Source organism: Hyla sarda, unplaced genomic scaffold (genome assembly GCF_029499605.1).
Source record: "Hyla sarda isolate aHylSar1 unplaced genomic scaffold, aHylSar1.hap1 scaffold_438, whole genome shotgun sequence".
Taxonomy (NCBI): Eukaryota; Metazoa; Chordata; class Amphibia; order Anura; family Hylidae; genus Hyla; species Hyla sarda.
Window position 1 is genome coordinate 161,657 of NW_026610452.1, and position 21,133 is coordinate 182,789.

General features: G+C 46.8%; 7 non-coding genes and 3 pseudogenes across 7 annotated transcripts; all 10 read right to left on the minus strand.

Annotated features, from left to right (window-relative positions):
* Window positions 1-76: 76 nt before the first annotated feature.
* Window positions 77-267, minus strand: LOC130334541 (U2 spliceosomal RNA). The gene has a single exon (XR_008876330.1). It is a non-coding gene; the product is annotated as a U2 spliceosomal RNA (small nuclear RNA).
* A 2,076-nt stretch (window positions 268-2,343) lies between these two features.
* Window positions 2,344-2,534, minus strand: LOC130334542 (U2 spliceosomal RNA). Its single transcript, XR_008876331.1, has one exon. It is a non-coding gene; the product is annotated as a U2 spliceosomal RNA (small nuclear RNA).
* Window positions 2,535-4,626: 2,092 nt separating this feature from the next.
* Window positions 4,627-4,817, minus strand: LOC130334543 (U2 spliceosomal RNA). Its single transcript, XR_008876332.1, has one exon. It is a non-coding gene; the product is annotated as a U2 spliceosomal RNA (small nuclear RNA).
* Window positions 4,818-6,903: 2,086 nt separating this feature from the next.
* On the minus strand, window positions 6,904-7,093 carry LOC130334592 (U2 spliceosomal RNA). The gene has a single exon (XR_008876374.1). It is a non-coding gene; the product is annotated as a U2 spliceosomal RNA (small nuclear RNA).
* A 2,789-nt stretch (window positions 7,094-9,882) lies between these two features.
* On the minus strand, window positions 9,883-10,100 carry LOC130334598 (U2 spliceosomal RNA; annotated as a pseudogene).
* A 2,095-nt stretch (window positions 10,101-12,195) lies between these two features.
* Window positions 12,196-12,386, minus strand: LOC130334545 (U2 spliceosomal RNA). The gene has a single exon (XR_008876333.1). It is a non-coding gene; the product is annotated as a U2 spliceosomal RNA (small nuclear RNA).
* Window positions 12,387-14,474: 2,088 nt separating this feature from the next.
* Window positions 14,475-14,685, minus strand: LOC130334588 (U2 spliceosomal RNA; annotated as a pseudogene).
* A 655-nt stretch (window positions 14,686-15,340) lies between these two features.
* On the minus strand, window positions 15,341-15,500 carry LOC130334597 (U2 spliceosomal RNA; annotated as a pseudogene).
* Window positions 15,501-17,592: 2,092 nt separating this feature from the next.
* LOC130334546 (U2 spliceosomal RNA) lies at window positions 17,593-17,783 on the minus strand. Its single transcript, XR_008876334.1, has one exon. It is a non-coding gene; the product is annotated as a U2 spliceosomal RNA (small nuclear RNA).
* A 2,085-nt stretch (window positions 17,784-19,868) lies between these two features.
* LOC130334587 (U2 spliceosomal RNA) lies at window positions 19,869-20,054 on the minus strand. The gene has a single exon (XR_008876371.1). It is a non-coding gene; the product is annotated as a U2 spliceosomal RNA (small nuclear RNA).
* Window positions 20,055-21,133: the final 1,079 nt, after the last annotated feature.

Consider the following 21,133-nt stretch of genomic DNA (forward strand, 5'->3'; position numbering starts at 1 on the left):
CACAGGGCTGGCTAGCTGGCTAGCCAGCAAGCAGGTAGCAATGAAAGTAGGAATCTTTCTTTTTAACCCTGTAAGGGGGTGGTGCACTGTACCCGAAGATACTGCCATATCGGGTCAATGCATAGGGCGACGGAAGCAAGCTTCGAAATCGGCCCCCGTTCTCAAAAATCCATTTAATATATGGTCCCCAGATAGGGGACGTATCAGATATTAAACTGATAAGAACAGATACTACACTTGATCTTAGCCAAAAGGCCGAGAAGCGATAACCGTGAAAGGGGCGGGCCCAACAAGGTGCCCTTCATGGGCACTATCACTGCTTGCTGTCAGGGAGGCTGCCAGACAATTTTCCATGCACACTCTGGGCTGGGGGGCAGTCAACCACCAGTACACACAGCAGAACCTAAACCCATACCATTATTGCTAAGCAGCAAGACAGGGGCCCATTGCACTCCCACGGGGCCTTTTTAAATGCAATCCATAACCCGGATTTGCCAGGAACCCTTCTTACTCCTCCTACTTGCATGTGACACTGGGCTTAGGATCTGCATAGGAAACACACACACAAGCACACACCTACCTTTGTTGCCTGCAGATGCCTCCTTGGCTGTCCCCAAACGGTATCAAACCAACACCCACGGGAAGCTGTAAGCATAGAGGACATGCCTGCACCCCATTGGACTTACCTGTGTGGGTTAAACCCGGGTTATTTGACAACCTATGGCGGTGATGGTTCTGCTCAGGCAGAGCAGTGCTGATGCTCCTCATAAAGCTGTCGCTGCTGTGAAGGTTCTAGGTGACATCACAAATCCCTATGGTTACATACACAACAAAGCTGGGTTGTTGTTGTTTACACTCTGCAAGGCCTGTGGAAGTGAGTGACATCATAGCACTGTAGTTCTGAGGGTTCTAGATGGATGCAACAATCTCCTGTTGCTTCTATGAAGGCCATAATAGACGACATCACCAAACAGCTCCATAGTCACATACACAGCAAAGGAGAGATGTTGTTTACACCTAGTGATGTCAGTGGTATTGAGTGACATCACAGCACAGTGCTAAGGCTCCTGGGCCTGGACACAGCAGCGGCTGCAATATCTCAACGGAGAATACGTTTATATATATGTGTGTGTGTGCGCGTATATATATATATATATATATATATTTCTCCGCCGAAATCACTTTTAAACCCATTTCCACCTTTTTTTCCCTTCTCTTCCTCTTACTTTTTTTTCACGTTTTTTTACGTTTTTCTCCTTTTCGCCTCTTTTCTGGGCGTATTATTCTTCTTTTTCTTCTTTTTTTTCGTCTAATGCATACCCCATCAGTGCAGCAATGCTTATTCAATACCGCCAGCAGATGGAGACACTGGGGGATAATTTTCTAAGGATTTATACTGATTTTTCCTGTCTGAATTTGTCGCACAGAAAGTTGCAGGCCAAATATGTGTGACATTTCTGCGACTTTAGCTTCTAGAGCATTTTTACAACATTATACATAGGTGCTGAATACATAAAAAGCGACTGTTCAGCGACAGACAAGTCGCATCGGCTGAAAGTAGGCCAGAATGTCAGTCCATGTTGGAGCAGGTTTAGATACAGTCTAAAGTATAGATCTCAAAGTCTGTGCACAGAATTTAGCAAGGGCCTCGCACCTTCTGATGCATCAGGTAGGTGCACAATAGCATAGCCTAACCCTCTGTACTTTGGTCTATATTGATGCGGGACATAGACAGCCAGCTGATGACCAATCCATTAGTGCAATGGATGGCTGGAAGCATTTGTCTTTGCCTTTGCAATACCACAGAAGCAATGCATGGTCAATGTACAGCAATGACACACCTGTGTGAACAGCCAGGAGACCCCCCCCCCCCCCCCCCCATGTTATGTTACATAGTTACATAGTTAGTACGGTCGAAAAAAGACATATGTCCATCAAGTTCAACCAGGGAATTAAGGGGTAGGGGTGTGGCGCGATATTGGGGAAGGGATGAGATTTTATATTTCTTCATAAGCATTAATCTTATTTTGTCAATTAGGAACATTCAGCACCCACCCGCTATCAAGGCAGCTGCCTATCATGTCATGCCCTACCTGCACAGGTGTGCTGGCTACTCAAATGATCCAATTAAGGAGGCCATTTAGTCAGCAGCAGCAGAAGTCCTGTGCCTGGACGCTCCAACAGCGGCCAGACACAAGCAGAAGCAGAAGCAGCAGAAGCAGCAGCAGCACCACCTTTTGTTTTTTGGCTGCAGCAGCAGCAAGGCCCACAGGGCTGGCTAGCTGGCTAGCCAGCAAGCAGGTAGCAATGAAAGTAGGAATCTTTCTTTTTAACCCTGTAAGGGGGTGGTGCACTGTACCCGAAGATACTGCCATATCGGGTCAATGCATAGGGCGACGGAAGCAAGCTTCGAAATCGGCCCCCGTTCTCAAAAATCCATTTAATATATGGTCCCCAGATAGGGGACGTATCAGATATTAAACTGATAAGAACAGATACTACACTTGATCTTAGCCAAAAGGCCGAGAAGCGATAACCGTGAAAGGGGCGGGCCCAACAAGGTGCCCTTCATGGGCACTATCACTGCTTGCTGTCAGGGAGGCTGCCAGACAATTTTCCATGCACACTCTGGGCTGGGGGGCAGTCAACCACCAGTACACACAGCAGAACCTAAACCCATACCATTATTGCTAAGCAGCAAGACAGGGGCCCATTGCACTCCCACGGGGCCTTTTTAAATGCAATCCATAACCCGGATTTGCCAGGAACCCTTCTTACTCCTCCTACTTGCATGTGACACTGGGCTTAGGATCTGCATAGGAAACACACACACAAGCACACACCTACCTTTGTTGCCTGCAGATGCCTCCTTGGCTGTCCCCAAACGGTATCAAACCAACACCCACGGGAAGCTGTAAGCATAGAGGACATGCCTGCACCCCATTGGACTTACCTGTGTGGGTTAAACCCGGGTTATTTGACAACCTATGGCGGTGATGGTTCTGCTCAGGCAGAGCAGTGCTGATGCTCCTCATAAAGCTGTCGCTGCTGTGAAGGTTCTAGGTGACATCACAAATCCCTATGGTTACATACACAACAAAGCTGGGTTGTTGTTGTTTACACTCTGCAAGGCCTGTGGAAGTGAGTGACATCATAGCATTGTAGTTCTGAGGGTTCTAGATGGATGCAACAATCTCCTGTTGCTTCTATGAAGGCCATAATAGACGACATCACCAAACAGCTCCATAGTCACATACACAGCAAAGGAGAGATGTTGTTTACACCTAGTGATGTCAGTGGTATTGAGTGACATCACAGCACAGTGCTAAGGCTCCTGGGCCTGGACACAGCAGCGGCTGCAATATCTCAACGGAGAATACGTTTATATATATGTGTGTGTGTGCGCGTATATATATATATATATATATATATATATATATATATATATTTCTCCGCCGAAATCACTTTTAAACCCATTTCCACCTTTTTTTCCCTTCTCTTCCTCTTACTTTTTTTTCAAGTTTTTTTACGTTTTTCTCCTTTTCGCCTCTTTTCTGGGCGTATTATTCTTCTTTTTCTTCTTTTTTTTCGTCTAATGCATACCCCATCAGTGCAGCAATGCTTATTCAATACCGCCAGCAGATGGAGACACTGGGGGATAATTTTCTAAGGATTTATACTGATTTTTCCTGTCTGAATTTGTCGCACAGAAAGTTGCAGGCCAAATATGTGTGACATTTCTGCGACTTTAGCTTCTAGAGCATTTTTACAACATTATACATAGGTGCTGAATACATAAAAAGCGACTGTTCAGCGACAGACAAGTCGCATCGGCTGAAAGTAGGCCAGAATGTCAGTCCATGTTGGAGCAGGTTTAGATACAGTCTAAAGTATAGATCTCAAAGTCTGTGCACAGAATTTAGCAAGGGCCTCGCACCTTCTGATGCATCAGGTAGGTGCACAATAGCATAGCCTAACCCTCTGTACTTTGGTCTATATTGATGCGGGACATAGACAGCCAGCTGATGACCAATCCATTAGTGCAATGGATGGCTGGAAGCATTTGTCTTTGCCTTTGCAATACCACAGAAGCAATGCATGGTCAATGTACAGCAATGACACACCTGTGTGAACAGCCAGGAGACCCCCCCCCCCCCCCCCCCATGTTATGTTACATAGTTACATAGTTAGTACGGTCGAAAAAAGACATATGTCCATCAAGTTCAACCAGGGAATTAAGGGGTAGGGGTGTGGCGCGATATTGGGGAAGGGATGAGATTTTATATTTCTTCATAAGCATTAATCTTATTTTGTCAATTAGGAACATTCAGCACCCACCCGCTATCAAGGCAGCTGCCTATCATGTCATGCCCTACCTGCACAGGTGTGCTGGCTACTCAAATGATCCAATTAAGGAGGCCATTTAGTCAGCAGCAGCAGAAGTCCTGTGCCTGGACGCTCCAACAGCGGCCAGACACAAGCAGAAGCAGAAGCAGCAGAAGCAGCAGCAGCACCACCTTTTGTTTTTTGGCTGCAGCAGCAGCAAGGCCCACAGGGCTGGCTAGCTGGCTAGCCAGCAAGCAGGTAGCAATGAAAGTAGGAATCTTTCTTTTTAACCCTGTAAGGGGGTGGTGCACTGTACCCGAAGATACTGCCATATCGGGTCAATGCATAGGGCGACGGAAGCAAGCTTCGAAATCGGCCCCCGTTCTCAAAAATCCATTTAATATATGGTCCCCAGATAGGGGACGTATCAGATATTAAACTGATAAGAACAGATACTACACTTGATCTTAGCCAAAAGGCCGAGAAGCGATAACCGTGAAAGGGGCGGGCCCAACAAGGTGCCCTTCATGGGCACTATCACTGCTTGCTGTCAGGGAGGCTGCCAGACAATTTTCCATGCACACTCTGGGCTGGGGGGCAGTCAACCACCAGTACACACAGCAGAACCTAAACCCATACCATTATTGCTAAGCAGCAAGACAGGGGCCCATTGCACTCCCACGGGGCCTTTTTAAATGCAATCCATAACCCGGATTTGCCAGGAACCCTTCTTACTCCTCCTACTTGCATGTGACACTGGGCTTAGGATCTGCATAGGAAACACACACACAAGCACACACCTACCTTTGTTGCCTGCAGATGCCTCCTTGGCTGTCCCCAAACGGTATCAAACCAACACCCACGGGAAGCTGTAAGCATAGAGGACATGCCTGCACCCCATTGGACTTACCTGTGTGGGTTAAACCCGGGTTATTTGACAACCTATGGCGGTGATGGTTCTGCTCAGGCAGAGCAGTGCTGATGCTCCTCATAAAGCTGTCGCTGCTGTGAAGGTTCTAGGTGACATCACAAATCCCTATGGTTACATACACAACAAAGCTGGGTTGTTGTTGTTTACACTCTGCAAGGCCTGTGGAAGTGAGTGACATCATAGCACTGTAGTTCTGAGGGTTCTAGATGGATGCAACAATCTCCTGTTGCTTCTATGAAGGCCATAATAGACGACATCACCAAACAGCTCCATAGTCACATACACAGCAAAGGAGAGATGTTGTTTACACCTAGTGATGTCAGTGGTATTGAGTGACATCACAGCACAGTGCTAAGGCTCCTGGGCCTGGACACAGCAGCGGCTGCAATATCTCAACGGAGAATACGTTTATATATATGTGTGTGTGTGCGCGTATATATATATATATATATATATATATATATATATATATATTTCTCCGCCGAAATCACTTTTAAACCCATTTCCACCTTTTTTTCCCTTCTCTTCCTCTTACTTTTTTTTCAAGTTTTTTTACGTTTTTCTCCTTTTCGCCTCTTTTCTGGGCGTATTATTCTTCTTTTTCTTCTTTTTTTTCGTCTAATGCATACCCCATCAGTGCAGCAATGCTTATTCAATACCGCCAGCAGATGGAGACACTGGGGGATAATTTTCTAAGGATTTATACTGATTTTTCCTGTCTGAATTTGTCGCACAGAAAGTTGCAGGCCAAATATGTGTGACATTTCTGCGACTTTAGCTTCTAGAGCATTTTTACAACATTATACATAGGTGCTGAATACATAAAAAGCGACTGTTCAGCGACAGACAAGTCGCATCGGCTGAAAGTAGGCCAGAATGTCAGTCCATGTTGGAGCAGGTTTAGATACAGTCTAAAGTATAGATCTCAAAGTCTGTGCACAGAATTTAGCAAGGGCCTCGCACCTTCTGATGCATCAGGTAGGTGCACAATAGCATAGCCTAACCCTCTGTACTTTGGTCTATATTGATGCGGGACATAGACAGCCAGCTGATGACCAATCCATTAGTGCAATGGATGGCTGGAAGCATTTGTCTTTGCCTTTGCAATACCACAGAAGCAATGCATGGTCAATGTACAGCAATGACACACCTGTGTGAACAGCCAGGAGACCCCCCCCCCCCCATGTTATGTTACATAGTTACATAGTTAGTACGGTCGAAAAAAGACATATGTCCATCAAGTTCAACCAGGGAATTAAGGGGTAGGGGTGTGGCGCGATATTGGGGAAGGGATGAGATTTTATATTTCTTCATAAGCATTAATCTTATTTTGTCAATTAGGAACATTCAGCACCCACCCGCTATCAAGGCAGCTGCCTATCATGTCATGCCCTACCTGCACAGGTGTGCTGGCTACTCAAATGATCCAATTAAGGAGGCCATTTAGTCAGCAGCAGCAGAAGTCCTGTGCCTGGACGCTCCAACAGCGGCCAGACACAAGCAGAAGCAGAAGCAGCAGAAGCAGCAGCAGCACCACCTTTTGTTTTTTGGCTGCAGCAGCAGCAAGGCCCACAGGGCTGGCTAGCTGGCTAGCCAGCAAGCAGGTAGCAATGAAAGTAGGAATCTTTCTTTTTAACCCTGTAAGGGGGTGGTGCACTGTACCCGAAGATACTGCCATATCGGGTCAATGCATAGGGCGACGGAAGCAAGCTTCGAAATCGGCCCCCGTTCTCAAAAATCCATTTAATATATGGTCCCCAGATAGGGGACGTATCAGATATTAAACTGATAAGAACAGATTTAAAAAGTACATTTAAACGCATGTTAAGAACATAAAACCACTGTTTTTCCATTTTTGCCTTCTTCTTACCTGCTTTGATAAAAAAAAATCTGATTTTAGATTTGGTGCCCTCCCACCAGTGCAGCATAGGCTCGTGGGGTTTTCTTTGTGATTGCCAGCATTGGTAGGTCCGCACAAACTCCTCTTTTATCTCAGGGTCCTCTAGGAGTGTGGTGTTTAATCTCCAGAGGCCCCTTTTTGCTTTTTGCTCCCCCTCTAGCTCCAGGCCCACCAAGAGGAGCTTATGATCAGAGAAGATATTTTGCTCGAGCGTGCATTTCAGGGGTTTAAAAGCTCTAGAGGAAAAAATAAAATCGATTCTGGAGCTCACTCTTCCATTGGACCATGTGGCGCCCGGGTCCTCCGGCAAGAGATCCTTCCAGCAATCTTTCAAATTAAAATCATCAATAAAATTTTTAAGCAGGTAAGAAGTGCGGTCTTTACGATTAATATCCCCACCCTGCCGGTGTTCCCCATCACGTATGCAGTTAAAATCACCTCCCACCAGCAGGGGGGAAGACCCAACACAAAACAGTGGTAAAATTTCAAATAGTTCTGCCCGCTCCTGTTTATCAGGAGGGGCATACACATTTAAAACACAAATTAAAAGTCCATTAAAATATAGATGAATTAAAAGAGCTCTGCCAGGCACAATCTCAGTTACTGTATGAATAGAAAAGGACTGGCCTCGGCAGAGCAGCCCAACACCCACAGAACGACAGTCATTTGCACCGGACCATATGGATGGGCCCAGCTTCCAGTCTTCTTTTAAGTCTTTATAGTCCATTTTACTAGGGATTCCACATTCTTGTAGCAGGCAAAGGTCAAAGTCACATGTCTCTAGATAAGAAAATAAAGCAGCCCTGCGATCAGGGCTCTTTAAGGACCTCACATTGAGTGAGGCAATTTTTACAGGGATAGGCATAGTTTATGGAGAGTCCGTGCTTGGAGAATCAAAGTCAATAATAAGCTGCGTACCGTCATCCCCCGCCTGCGGGGTCATCAGCTCCTTGATGTTCTGAGGGTCGGAGCTTGAGATCGATGATGCCCCGACCCTGAGCTCGCTCTCGTCCGAACTACGGCACGCCGCTTTCCTTTGAATGTCTTCCTCTTCTTCTTCTCTTTGTCTTTTAAATGTCACACTGCTGTCCATATCCTCTGTGTTGCTCTCACTCGATGTAATCTCTGGCCCCCGGCTGATGGATCTGCGTCTTCTTTCATCTTTTGACGACTGGAACTGCTGCACAGGGGCCTGTGAGGCCTCTTTTCCGGAACCTTTGCCGCTACCTTGGGAAGTTTTCATCGCTTGTTCCCCAGCAAGCGTTGCTGAGGACTGTTGCTCCAACTTCCCCATCGATCGACGATGGCCAGTTTTACCCACCGGGTCCACTGCTGGCGGGGCAGCAAACCCTGGTTTGGCGCCACTTGTCTTCTTGGCCCTGTCCTGTATAGGCGGAGTAACAGGACCGGGCTCAGACCTGGCCACCTGGCTCCCCTTCCGGCGGGCTTTCACCGGGGCCTCTTCGTCCGGAGCAGGGCGACCCTGGGCCAAGCCAGTACCTGGCTTATGTTGCAATTTTGGGTCCACCTCTGCCCCCACCGAGGCCCGTCGGCTGCCACCCGCCACAGGTGAGCCCCCTTCAGAAGTTTTGGCGGGCTCTTGAGCCAGGTAGGAAGTCGATCGACGTCTTTCAATTTCCCGGGCAGTAAACTCGATCACCCGCCCGGGCTTCGTGGAATCCCCATGGCCTCCCCCTAGCACTACCACCGGTGGGCCCCCCGATGGAGCACCAGAGGTCTTGGGCCTGGACCCATCAGTACCTGCCATCTGGGGTTTGGGCATCTTAAAAAAGGACGTCTTTTGTCCTGTCCCCTCTTTGGGTGGGCCCAGCCTTGACCCACCCATCGTAGTTTTTGCTTTATGGGGACAGGAATTAAAATCGTGATTTTCCTCTCCGCAGAGGTTGCACCTTATCGTATGGCTACATCTTGAGGCTATGTGACCTTCTTGGCCACACCTATTGCAGCGAATCACACGCTCCGCAGGTCTCCTGGGTGTGGCCAAACCTCAAGCAATTTCGGCAATACATAGGCATTTGAGGATAGAACAGGAAGCCCCGAACTCTCCCGATGGCAAAATTTGGGGGCGGATGGCAAAGACCCCCAATACCACCGGGATCCTTACGGAGCTTGACCCAGAACTTCCTCTTGCCGTTCCAGAACCGCACGGAGTTCAAGATTTTGTTTGCGAATCGCACCTCTTCGCAGTATCGTCAAAGAAAAGTGGCTATATCCTCCGTGGTCACATGAGGGCTGTGCATAGCCACCACCAACGGTATATGTTCCTCACCATAGAGGAACTGGAACGAAAGACCGTCGAGTCGATCGTCCCTCTGGTCCGCACCAGACAAGGTTGCATAGATGTTATCGCAACACGCCGTGGCCGTGAAGGTGACGGTATACAGGCCACGGCTTTCCTGGTCATTTAGACACAGGATGTCCTCCCTATTGAGGCGGAAGTAGTCAAGAAGAATCACCTCCGCAATGAAGCGGAGGTTCTTCAACTGACGATGGCTCTCCGACACCTCTATGCGGATGGTATTTCGCATCGACATTTCCCCAGAGGGGAAAGCCCAGGAGAACGGCATCTTCCACACCCAGGGACTAAGCCCCTTCCCCAATAGCAGCAGGGGCTCGGAATCCCGCTATAAAAGCGGAACCCTTACCCAAGGCAGAGGTCGGGGGTACCCTAGGTGCTTCCGAAGCTACAGGTAACGCTCAACGTACCGAAAATGCCTTCTGAGACACAAGGTCCCAGAGACAGGGGGATCGCAATCCGTTGTCTGTGGACTAAGCCCGCTCCCCAATAGCAGCAAGGGGGTGAAGTCCCTCCGTAAGGAGAGACAATCCCCCAAGGCCGAGAAGCGGGGTACCACAGACACCTTCCGACCAGACCAAATGCAGATACTACACTTGATCTTAGCCAAAAGGCCGAGAAGCGATAACCGTGAAAGGGGCGGGCCCAACAAGGTGCCCTTCATGGGCACTATCACTGCTTGCTGTCAGGGAGGCTGCCAGACAATTTTCCATGCACACTCTGGGCTGGGGGGCAGTCAACCACCAGTACACACAGCAGAACCTAAACCCATACCATTATTGCTAAGCAGCAAGACAGGGGCCCATTGCACTCCCACGGGGCCTTTTTAAATGCAATCCATAACCCGGATTTGCCAGGAACCCTTCTTACTCCTCCTACTTGCATGTGACACTGGGCTTAGGATCTGCATAGGAAACACACACACAAGCACACACCTACCTTTGTTGCCTGCAGATGCCTCCTTGGCTGTCCCCAAACGGTATCAAACCAACACCCACGGGAAGCTGTAAGCATAGAGGACATGCCTGCACCCCATTGGACTTACCTGTGTGGGTTAAACCCGGGTTATTTGACAACCTATGGCGGTGATGGTTCTGCTCAGGCAGAGCAGTGCTGATGCTCCTCATAAAGCTGTCGCTGCTGTGAAGGTTCTAGGTGACATCACAAATCCCTATGGTTACATACACAACAAAGCTGGGTTGTTGTTGTTTACACTCTGCAAGGCCTGTGGAAGTGAGTGACATCATAGCACTGTAGTTCTGAGGGTTCTAGATGGATGCAACAATCTCCTGTTGCTTCTATGAAGGCCATAATAGACGACATCACCAAACAGCTCCATAGTCACATACACAGCAAAGGAGAGATGTTGTTTACACCTAGTGATGTCAGTGGTATTGAGTGACATCACAGCACAGTGCTAAGGCTCCTGGGCCTGGACACAGCAGCGGCTGCAATATCTCAACGGAGAATACATTTATATATATGTGTGTGTGTGCGCGTATATATATATATATATATATATATATATATATATATATATATATTTCTCCGCCGAAATCACTTTTAAACCCATTTCCACCTTTTTTTCCCTTCTCTTCCTCTTACTTTTTTTTCACGTTTTTTTACGTTTTTCTCCTTTTCGCCTCTTTTCTGGGCGTATTATTCTTCTTTTTCTTCTTTTTTTTCGTCTAATGCATACCCCATCAGTGCAGCAATGCTTATTCAATACCGCCAGCAGATGGAGACACTGGGGGATAATTTTCTAAGGATTTATACTGATTTTTCCTGTCTGAATTTGTCGCACAGAAAGTTGCAGGCCAAATATGTGTGACATTTCTGCGACTTTAGCTTCTAGAGCATTTTTACAACATTATACATAGGTGCTGAATACATAAAAAGCGACTGTTCAGCGACAGACAAGTCGCATCGGCTGAAAGTAGGCCAGAATGTCAGTCCATGTTGGAGCAGGTTTAGATACAGTCTAAAGTATAGATCTCAAAGTCTGTGCACAGAATTTAGCAAGGGCCTCGCACCTTCTGATGCATCAGGTAGGTGCACAATAGCATAGCCTAACCCTCTGTACTTTGGTCTATATTGATGCGGGACATAGACAGCCAGCTGATGACCAATCCATTAGTGCAATGGATGGCTGGAAGCATTTGTCTTTGCCTTTGCAATACCACAGAAGCAATGCATGGTCAATGTACAGCAATGACACACCTGTGTGAACAACCAGGAGACCCCCCCCCCCCCCCATGTTATGTTACATAGTTACATAGTTAGTACGGTCGAAAAAAGACATATGTCCATCAAGTTCAACCAGGGAATTAAGGGGTAGGGGTGTGGCGCGATATTGGGGAAGGGATGAGATTTTATATTTCTTCATAAGCATTAATCTTATTTTGTCAATTAGGAACATTCAGCACCCACCCGCTATCAAGGCAGCTGCCTATCATGTCATGCCCTACCTGCACAGGTGTGCTGGCTACTCAAATGATCCAATTAAGGAGGCCATTTAGTCAGCAGCAGCAGAAGTCCTGTGCCTGGACGCTCCAACAGCGGCCAGACACAAGCAGAAGCAGAAGCAGCAGAAGCAGCAGCAGCAGCACCACCTTTTGTTTTTTGGCTGCAGCAGCAGCAAGGCCCACAGGGCTGGCTAGCTGGCTAGCCAGCAAGCAGGTAGCAATGAAAGTAGGAATCTTTCTTTTTAACCCTGTAAGGGGGTGGTGCACTGTACCCGAAGATACTGCCATATCGGGTCAATGCATAGGGCGACGGAAGCAAGCTTCGAAATCGGCCCCCGTTCTCAAAAATCCATTTAATATATGGTCCCCAGATAGGGGACGTATCAGATATTAAACTGATAAGAACAGATACTACACTTGATCTTAGCCAAAAGGCCGAGAAGCGATAACCGTGAAAGGGGCGGGCCCAACAAGGTGCCCTTCATGGGCACTATCACTGCTTGCTGTCAGGGAGGCTGCCAGACAATTTTCCATTCACACTCTGGGCTGGGGGGCAGTCAACCACCAGTACACACAGCAGAACCTAAACCCATACCATTATTGCTAAGCAGCAAGACAGGGGCCCATTGCACTCCCACGGGGCCTTTTTAAATGCAATCCATAACCCGGATTTGCCAGGAACCCTTCTTACTCCTCCTACTTGCATGTGACACTGGGCTTAGGATCTGCATAGGAAACACACACACAAGCACACACCTACCTTTGTTGCCTGCAGATGCCTCCTTGGCTGTCCCCAAACGGTATCAAACCAACACCCACGGGAAGCTGTAAGCATAGAGGACATGCCTGCACCCCATTGGACTTACCTGTGTGGGTTAAACCCGGGATATTTGACAACCTATGGCGGTGATGGTTCTGCTCAGGCAGAGCAGTGCTGATGCTCCTCATAAAGCTGTCGCTGCTGTGAAGGTTCTAGGTGACATCACAAATCCCTATGGTTACATACACAACAAAGCTGGGTTGTTGTTGTTTACACTCTGCAAGGCCTGTGGAAGTGAGTGACATCATAGCACTGTAGTTCTGAGGGTTCTAGATGGATGCAACAATCTCCTGTTGCTTCTATGAAGGCCATAATAGACGACATCACCAAACAGCTCCATAGTCACATACACAGCAAAGGAGAGATGTTGTTTACACCTAGTGATGTCAGTGGTATTGAGTGACATCACAGCACAGTGCTAAGGCTCCTGGGCCTGGACACAGCAGCGGCTGCAATATCTCAACGGAGAATACGTTTATATATATGTGTGTGTGTGCGCGTATATATATATATATATATATATATATATATATATATATATATATTTCTCCGCCAAAATCACTTTTAAACCCATTTCCACCTTTTTTTCCCTTCTCTTCCTCTTACTTTTTTTTCACGTTTTTTTACGTTTTTCTCCTTTTCGCCTCTTTTCTGGGCGTATTATTCTTCTTTTTCTTCTTTTTTTTCATCTAATGCATACCCCATCAGTGCAGCAATGCTTATTCAATACCGCCAGCAGATGGAGACACTGGGGAATAATTTTCTAAGGATTTATACTGATTTTTCCTGTCTGAATTTGTCGCACAGAAAGTTGCAGGCCAAATATGTGTGACATTTCTGCGACTTTAGCTTCTAGAGCATTTTTACATTATACATAGGTGCTGAATACATAAAAAGCGACTGTTCAGCGACAGACAAGTCGCATCGGCTGAAAGTAGGCCAGAATGTCAGTCCATGTTGGAGCAGGTTTAGATACAGTCTAAAGTATAGATCTCAAAGTCTGTGCACAGAATTTAGCAAGGGCCTCGCACCTTCTGATGCATCAGGTAGGTGCACAATAGCATAGCCTAACCCTCTGTACTTTGGTCTATATTGATGCGGGACATAGACAGCCAGCTGATGACCAATCCATTAGTGCAATGGATGGCTGGAAGCATTTGTCTTTGCCTTTGCAATACCACAGAAGCAATGCATCGTCAATGTACAGCAATGACACACCTGTGTGAACAGCCAGGAGACCCCCCCCCCCCCCATGTTATGTTACATAGTTACATAGTTAGTACGGTCGAAAAAAGACATATGTCCATCAAGTTCAACCAGGGAATTAAGGGGTAGGGGTGTGGCGCGATATTGGGGAAGGGATGAGATTTTATATTTCTTCATAAGCATTAATCTTATTTTGTCAATTAGGAACATTCAGCACCCACCCGCTATCAAGGCAGCTGCCTATCATGTCATGCCCTACCTGCACAGGTGTGCTGGCTACTCAAATGATCTAATTAAGGAGGCCATTTAGTCAGCAGCAGCAGAAGTCCTGTGCCTGGACGCTCCAACAGCGGCCAGACACAAGCAGAAGCAGAAGCAGCAGAAGCAGCAGCAGCACCACCTTTTGTTTTTTGGCTGCAGCAGCAGCAAGGCCCACAGGGCTGGCTAGCTGGCTAGCCAGCAAGCAGGTAGCAATGAAAGTAGGAATCTTTCTTTTTAACCCTGTAAGGGGGTGGTGCACTGTACCCGAAGATACTGCCATATCGGGTCAATGCATAGGGCGACGGAAGCAAGCTTCGAAATCGGCCCCCGTTCTCAAAAATCCATTTAATATATGGTCCCCAGATAGGGGACGTATCAGATATTAAACTGATAAGAACAGATTTTTCTATCTAAAGCCGAGGAACGTGCTTTCGATTCACCCAAAGTGCAAGAAAAAGTGCAAACGTGTTACACTAAAAAAACGTGCACAAAGGATGCGGTCTATCGCAAGCCCTTCTCCGATAGGAGAGAGGCCCCCCAACAAACCTTACCCTTCACCTCCGGACCAAAAGGTACCTGCGAGGTTCCAGGTTCGATGTCCCTTTTCGCCGAAGCTACTAGGGGACCACAAATGCTCCCGGCATCCCCCTTGGCGTTGGCCAAGGTATCTGCCCGCAGAGCTGATTACGGTAGGTACCCTGCCAAAGCAGGAGTACCCGGGGTGTTTGCAGGGAGGTGCGGAACCTAATGGCCACACACACCTCCCCTAGACCGCCAGGAGGGACACCCAGAAGGGCTACCGCATCCTGACAAATCCTGTGAACACACAACACGCAAAAAGTGACACAGTGAGACAAAAAAGAAATAAATAAGTGAATGTGTGCAGATATACTGCCCGGACATCCGGCCGGATCTATAAAAATTTCTCTGATCCTAGCCAGAAGGCCGGGAATCAAGAGGTGAGTGCCACAAGGTGAAGAGATTATGGTGCCCGTGCTTCAACTCAGTGAGTCTATTCTCCCAGTGAGTTTCGGCACCTCGGGGTCACCACTCCCCGAGGCACAAAAGTACCTCGGCTCTAGACCCTCTCAGCCTCATGGCGAGACCCGGAGGGAACAGGTCACATCGGGGCAGCCGTCGAGCTGATTCCTCAGAACCAGCCCCGGAAAGCCCTGGTACACCTGCATCCTCCATGCAGCACCCATCCCAACCAGCATGAAAACTGATAAGAACAGATACTACACTTGATCTTAGCCAAAAGGCCGAGAAGCGATAACCGTGAAAGGGGCGGGCCCAACAAGGTGCCCTTCATGGGCACTATCACTGCTTGCTGTCAGGGAGGCTGCCAGACAATTTTCCATGCACACTCTGGGCTGGGGGGCAGTCAACCACCAGTACACACAGCAGAACCTAAACCCATACCATTATTGCTAAGCAGCAAGACAGGGGCCCATTGCACTCCCACGGGGCCTTTTTAAATGCAATCCATAACCCGGATTTGCCAGGAACCCTTCTTACTCCTCCTACTTGCATGTGACACTGGGCTTAGGATCTGCATAGGAAACACACACACAAGCACACACCTACCTTTGTTGCCTGCAGATGCCTCCTTGGCTGTCCCCAAACGGTATCAAACCAACACCCACGGGAAGCTGTAAGCATAGAGGACATGCCTGTACCCCATTGGACTTACCTGTGTGGGTTAAACCCGGGTTATTTGACAACCTATGGCGGTGATGGTTCTGCTCAGGCAGAGCAGTGCTGATGCTCCTCATAAAGCTGTCGCTGCTGTGAAGGTTCTTGGTGACATCACAAATCCCTATGGTTACATACACAACAAAGCTGGGTTGTTGTTGTTTACACTCTGCAAGGCCTGTGGAAGTGAGTGACATCATAGCACTGTAGTTCTGAGGGTTCTAGATGGATGCAACAATCTCCTGTTGCTTCTATGAAGGCCATAATAGACGACATCACCAAACAGCTCCATAGTCACATACACAGCAAAGGAGAGATGTTGTTTACACCTAGTGATGTCAGTGGTATTGAGTGACATCACAGCACAGTGCTAAGGCTCCTGGGCCTGGACACAGCAGCGGCTGCAATATCTCAACGGAGAATACGTTTATATATATGTGTGTGTGTGCGCGTATATATATATATATATATATATATATATATATATATATATATATATTTCTCCGCCGAAATCACTTTTAAACCCATTTCCACCTTTTTTTCCCTTCTCTTCCTCTTACTTTTTTTTCACGTTTTTTTACGTTTTTCTCCTTTTCGCCTCTTTTCTGGGCGTATTATTCTTCTTTTTCTTCTTTTTTTTCGTCTAATGCATACCCCATCAGTGCAGCAATGCTTATTCAATACCGCCAGCAGATGGAGACACTGGGGGATAATTTTCTAAGGATTTATACTGATTTTTCCTGTCTGAATTTGTCGCACAGAAAGTTGCAGGCCAAATATGTGTGACATTTCTGCGACTTTAGCTTCTAGAGCATTTTTACAACATTATACATAGGTGCTGAATACATAAAAAGCGACTGTTCAGCGACAGACAAGTCGCATCGGCTGAAAGTAGGCCAGAATGTCAGTCCATGTTGGAGCAGGTTTAGATACAGTCTAAAGTATAGATCTCAAAGTCTGTGCACAGAATTTAGCAAGGGCCTCGCACCTTCTGATGCATCAGGTAGGTGCACAATAGCATAGCCTAACCCTCTGTACTTTGGTCTATATTGATGCGGGACATAGACAGCCAGCTGATGACCAATCCATTAGTGCAATGGATGGCTGGAAGCATTTGTCTTTGCCTTTGCAATACCACAGAAGCAATGCATGGTCAATGTACAGCAATGACACACCTGTGTGAACAGCCAGGAGACCCCCCCCCCCCCCCCCCCATGTTATGTTACATAGTTACATAGTTAGTACGGTCGAAAAAAGACATATGTCCATCAAGTTCAACCAGGGAATTAAGGGGTAGGGGTGTGGCGCGATATTGGGGAAGGGATGAGATTTTATATTTCTTCATAAGCATTAATCTTATTTTGTCAATTAGGAACATTCAGCACCCACCCGCTATCAAGGCAGCTGCCTATCATGTCATGCCCTACCTGCACAGGTGTGCTGGCTACTCAAATGATCCAATTAAGGAGGCCATTTAGTCAGCAGCAGCAGAAGTCCTGTGCCTGGACGCTCCAACAGCGGCCAGACACAAGCAGAAGCAGCAGAAGCAGCAGCAGCACCACCTTTTGTTTTTTGGCTGCAGCAGCAGCAAGGCCCACAGGGCTGGCTAGCTGGCTAGCCAGCAAGCAGGTAGCAATGAAAGTAGGAATCTTTCTTTTTAACCCTGTAAGGGGGTGGTGCACTGTACCCGAAGATACTGCCATATCGGGTCAATGCATAGGGCGACGGAAGCAAGCTTCGAAATCGGCCCCCGTTCTCAAAAATCCATTTAATATATGGTCCCCAGATAGGGGACGTATCAGATATTAAACTGATAAGAACAGATACTACACTTGATCTTAGCCAAAAGGCCGAGAAGCGATAACCGTGAAAGGGGCGGGCCCAACAAGGTGCCCTTCATGGGCACTATCACTGCTTGCTGTCAGGGAGGCTGCCAGACAATTTTCCATGCACACTCTGGGCTGGGGGGCAGTCAACCACCAGTACACACAGCAGAACCTAAACCCATACCATTATTGCTAAGCAGCAAGACAGGGGCCCATTGCACTCCCACGGGGCCTTTTTAAATGCAATCCATAACCCGGATTTGCCAGGAACCCTTCTTACTCCTCCTACTTGCATGTGACACTGGGCTTAGGATCTGCATAGGAAACACACACACAAGCACACACCTACCTTTGTTGCCTGCAGATGCCTCCTTGGCTGTCCCCAAACGGTATCAAACCAACACCCACGGGAAGCTGTAAGCATAGAGGACATGCCTGTACCCCATTGGACTTACCTGTGTGGGTTAAACCCGGGTTATTTGACAACCTATGGCGGTGATGGTTCTGCTCAGGCAGAGCAGTGCTGATGCTCCTCATAAAGCTGTCGCTGCTGTGAAGGTTCTAGGTGACATCACAAATCCCTATGGTTACATACACAACAAAGCTGGGTTGTTGTTGTTTACACTCTGCAAGGCCTGTGGAAGTGAGTGACATCATAGCACTGTAGTTCTGAGGGTTCTAGATGGATGCAACAATCTCCTGTTGCTTCTATGAAGGCCATAATAGACGACATCACCAAACAGCTCCATAGTCACATACACAGCAAAGGAGAGATGTTGTTTACACCTAGTGATGTCAGTGGTATTGAGTGACATCACAGCACAGTGCTAAGGCTCCTGGGCCTGGACACAGCAGCGGCTGCAATATCTCAACGGAGAATACGTTTATATATATGTGTGTGTGTGCGCGTATATATATATATATATATATATATATATATATATATTTCTCCGCCGAAATCACTTTTAAACCCATTTCCACCTTTTTTTCCCTTCTCTTCCTCTTACTTTTTTTTCACGTTTTTTTACGTTTTTCTCCTTTTCGCCTCTTTTCTGGGCGTATTATTCTTCTTTTTCTTCTTTTTTTTCGTCTAATGCATACCCCATCAGTGCAGCAATGCTTATTCAATACCGCCAGCAGATGGAGACACTGGGGGATAATTTTCTAAGGATTTATACTGATTTTTCCTGTCTGAATTTGTCGCACAGAAAGTTGCAGGCCAAATATGTGTGACATTTCTGCGACTTTAGCTTCTAGAGCATTTTTATAACATTATACATAGGTGCTGAATACATAAAAAGCGACTGTTCAGCGACAGACAAGTCGCATCGGCTGAAAGTAGGCCAGAATGTCAGTCCATGTTGGAGCAGGTTTAGATACAGTCTAAAGTATAGATCTCAAAGTCTGTGCACAGAATTTAGCAAGGGCCTCCCACCTTCTGATGCATCAGGTAGGTGCACAATAGCATAGCCTAACCCTCTGTACTTTGGTCTATATTGATGCGGGACATAGACAGCCAGCTGATGACCAATCCATTAGTGCAATGGATGGCTGGAAGCATTTGTCTTTGCCTTTGCAATACCACAGAAGCAATGCATGGTCAATGTACAGCAATGACACACCTGTGTGAACAGCCAGGAGACCCCCCCCCCCCCATGTTATGTTACATAGTTACATAGTTAGTACGGTCGAAAAAAGACATATGTCCATCAAGTTCAACCAGGGAATTAAGGGGTAGGGGTGTGGCGCGATATTGGGGAAGGGATGAGATTTTATATTTCTTCATAAGCATTAATCTTATTTTGTCAATTAGGAACATTCAGCACCCACCCGCTATCAAGGCAGCTGCCTATCATGTCATGCCCTACCTGCACAGGTGTGCTGGCTACTCAAATGATCCAATTAAGGAGGCCATTTAGTCAGCAGCAGCAGAAGTCCTGTGCCTGGACGCTCCAACAGCGGCCAGACACAAGCAGAAGCAGAAGCAGCAGAAGCAGCAGCAGCAGCACCACCTTTTGTTTTTTGGCTGCAGCAGCAGCAAGGCCCACAGGGCTGGCTAGCTGGCTAGCCAGCAAGCAGGTAGCAATGAAAGTAGGAATCTTTCTTTTTAACCCTGTAAGGGGGTGGTGCACTGTACCCGAAGATACTGCCATATCGGGTCAATGCATAGGGCGACGGAAGCAAGCTTCGAAATCGGCCCCCGTTCTCAAAAATCCATTTAATATATGGTCCCCAGATAGGGGACGTATCAGATATTAAACTGATAAGAACAGATTTTTTTTTTTTTTTTTTTTATTGAAAAGGAAATATACAATACATAACCAAGTAAATCATTCAAAAAATTACATATTCATCTGAAAACACATGAATAACACATATTTGACATATACAATATATACAGGAAGCATGTCTTTACATGTACATATAACAAAAAGCTTTCCCTTCATGACTTTCCCTCAGAAAAAATAAATTGCAGCGGATTCTGTCCCTCCAACTGTCCCTTCATATCAGGATATAATCTGTAAGAAAAGAAAAAGAAAGACAAATAAGAATACAATCATAACCAGTACTTCCATTTTTTGTGTTTCCAGATCCCCTCTGCATCATCAGAACCATAGTTTTTCCTATCACATAATACGTAAAGGTAAATTTTACCACGGATCATGCCCAGACATTCCTTCACACTTACTTCAGTTTGATTGAAAATCCTAATATTCCTTACATCCCACAGAACCTCTTTTACACAATTTACTATGAACCATAACACTCTTGCCTTCTCTCTCTCCACTGCACACAAACCAAACATCATCATATTAAAGGATAAGATTTCAATTCCAGTAAGATTTTTAATTAGACCAGACATTTTTCTCCACACAGACTTCGCATAACCACACTCCCAAAACACATGTACATAATTCTCACATCCACCGCAACCATCCCTGGGACACACTTCACTGTCTACCAATCTCCTTCTCCTCTGAAATTCCCTTGTTGGCAGACACCCATGAGCTAACATCCAAGACAAGTCCTTTTGTTTATTTGTCAGTTCCTTGTGACTGACATTTTTCCACACTACCTTACAATCCTTCTCAGACAGACCTCCCACACATTCCACTGTTTCTCTCTGCTCCAACACTTTCATCACCTTCTTACTATCATTCCATTCAGTCACACATTCCAGATTATTTTTCCTGACACACCGCCCTATTCTCTGATAGAACCAAGGAACCTCAAAACTTACAGGTACCCTTAAGTCCCTTTCCATTAGCTTATATTTCAACAACACATTACCAGCCAAATACCTTACCATGCACCCAAACACACATTCCTTCTTACTTACAGCGAGACAAAAACTGACATACTTCACAGCCAGGAACACTTCCACA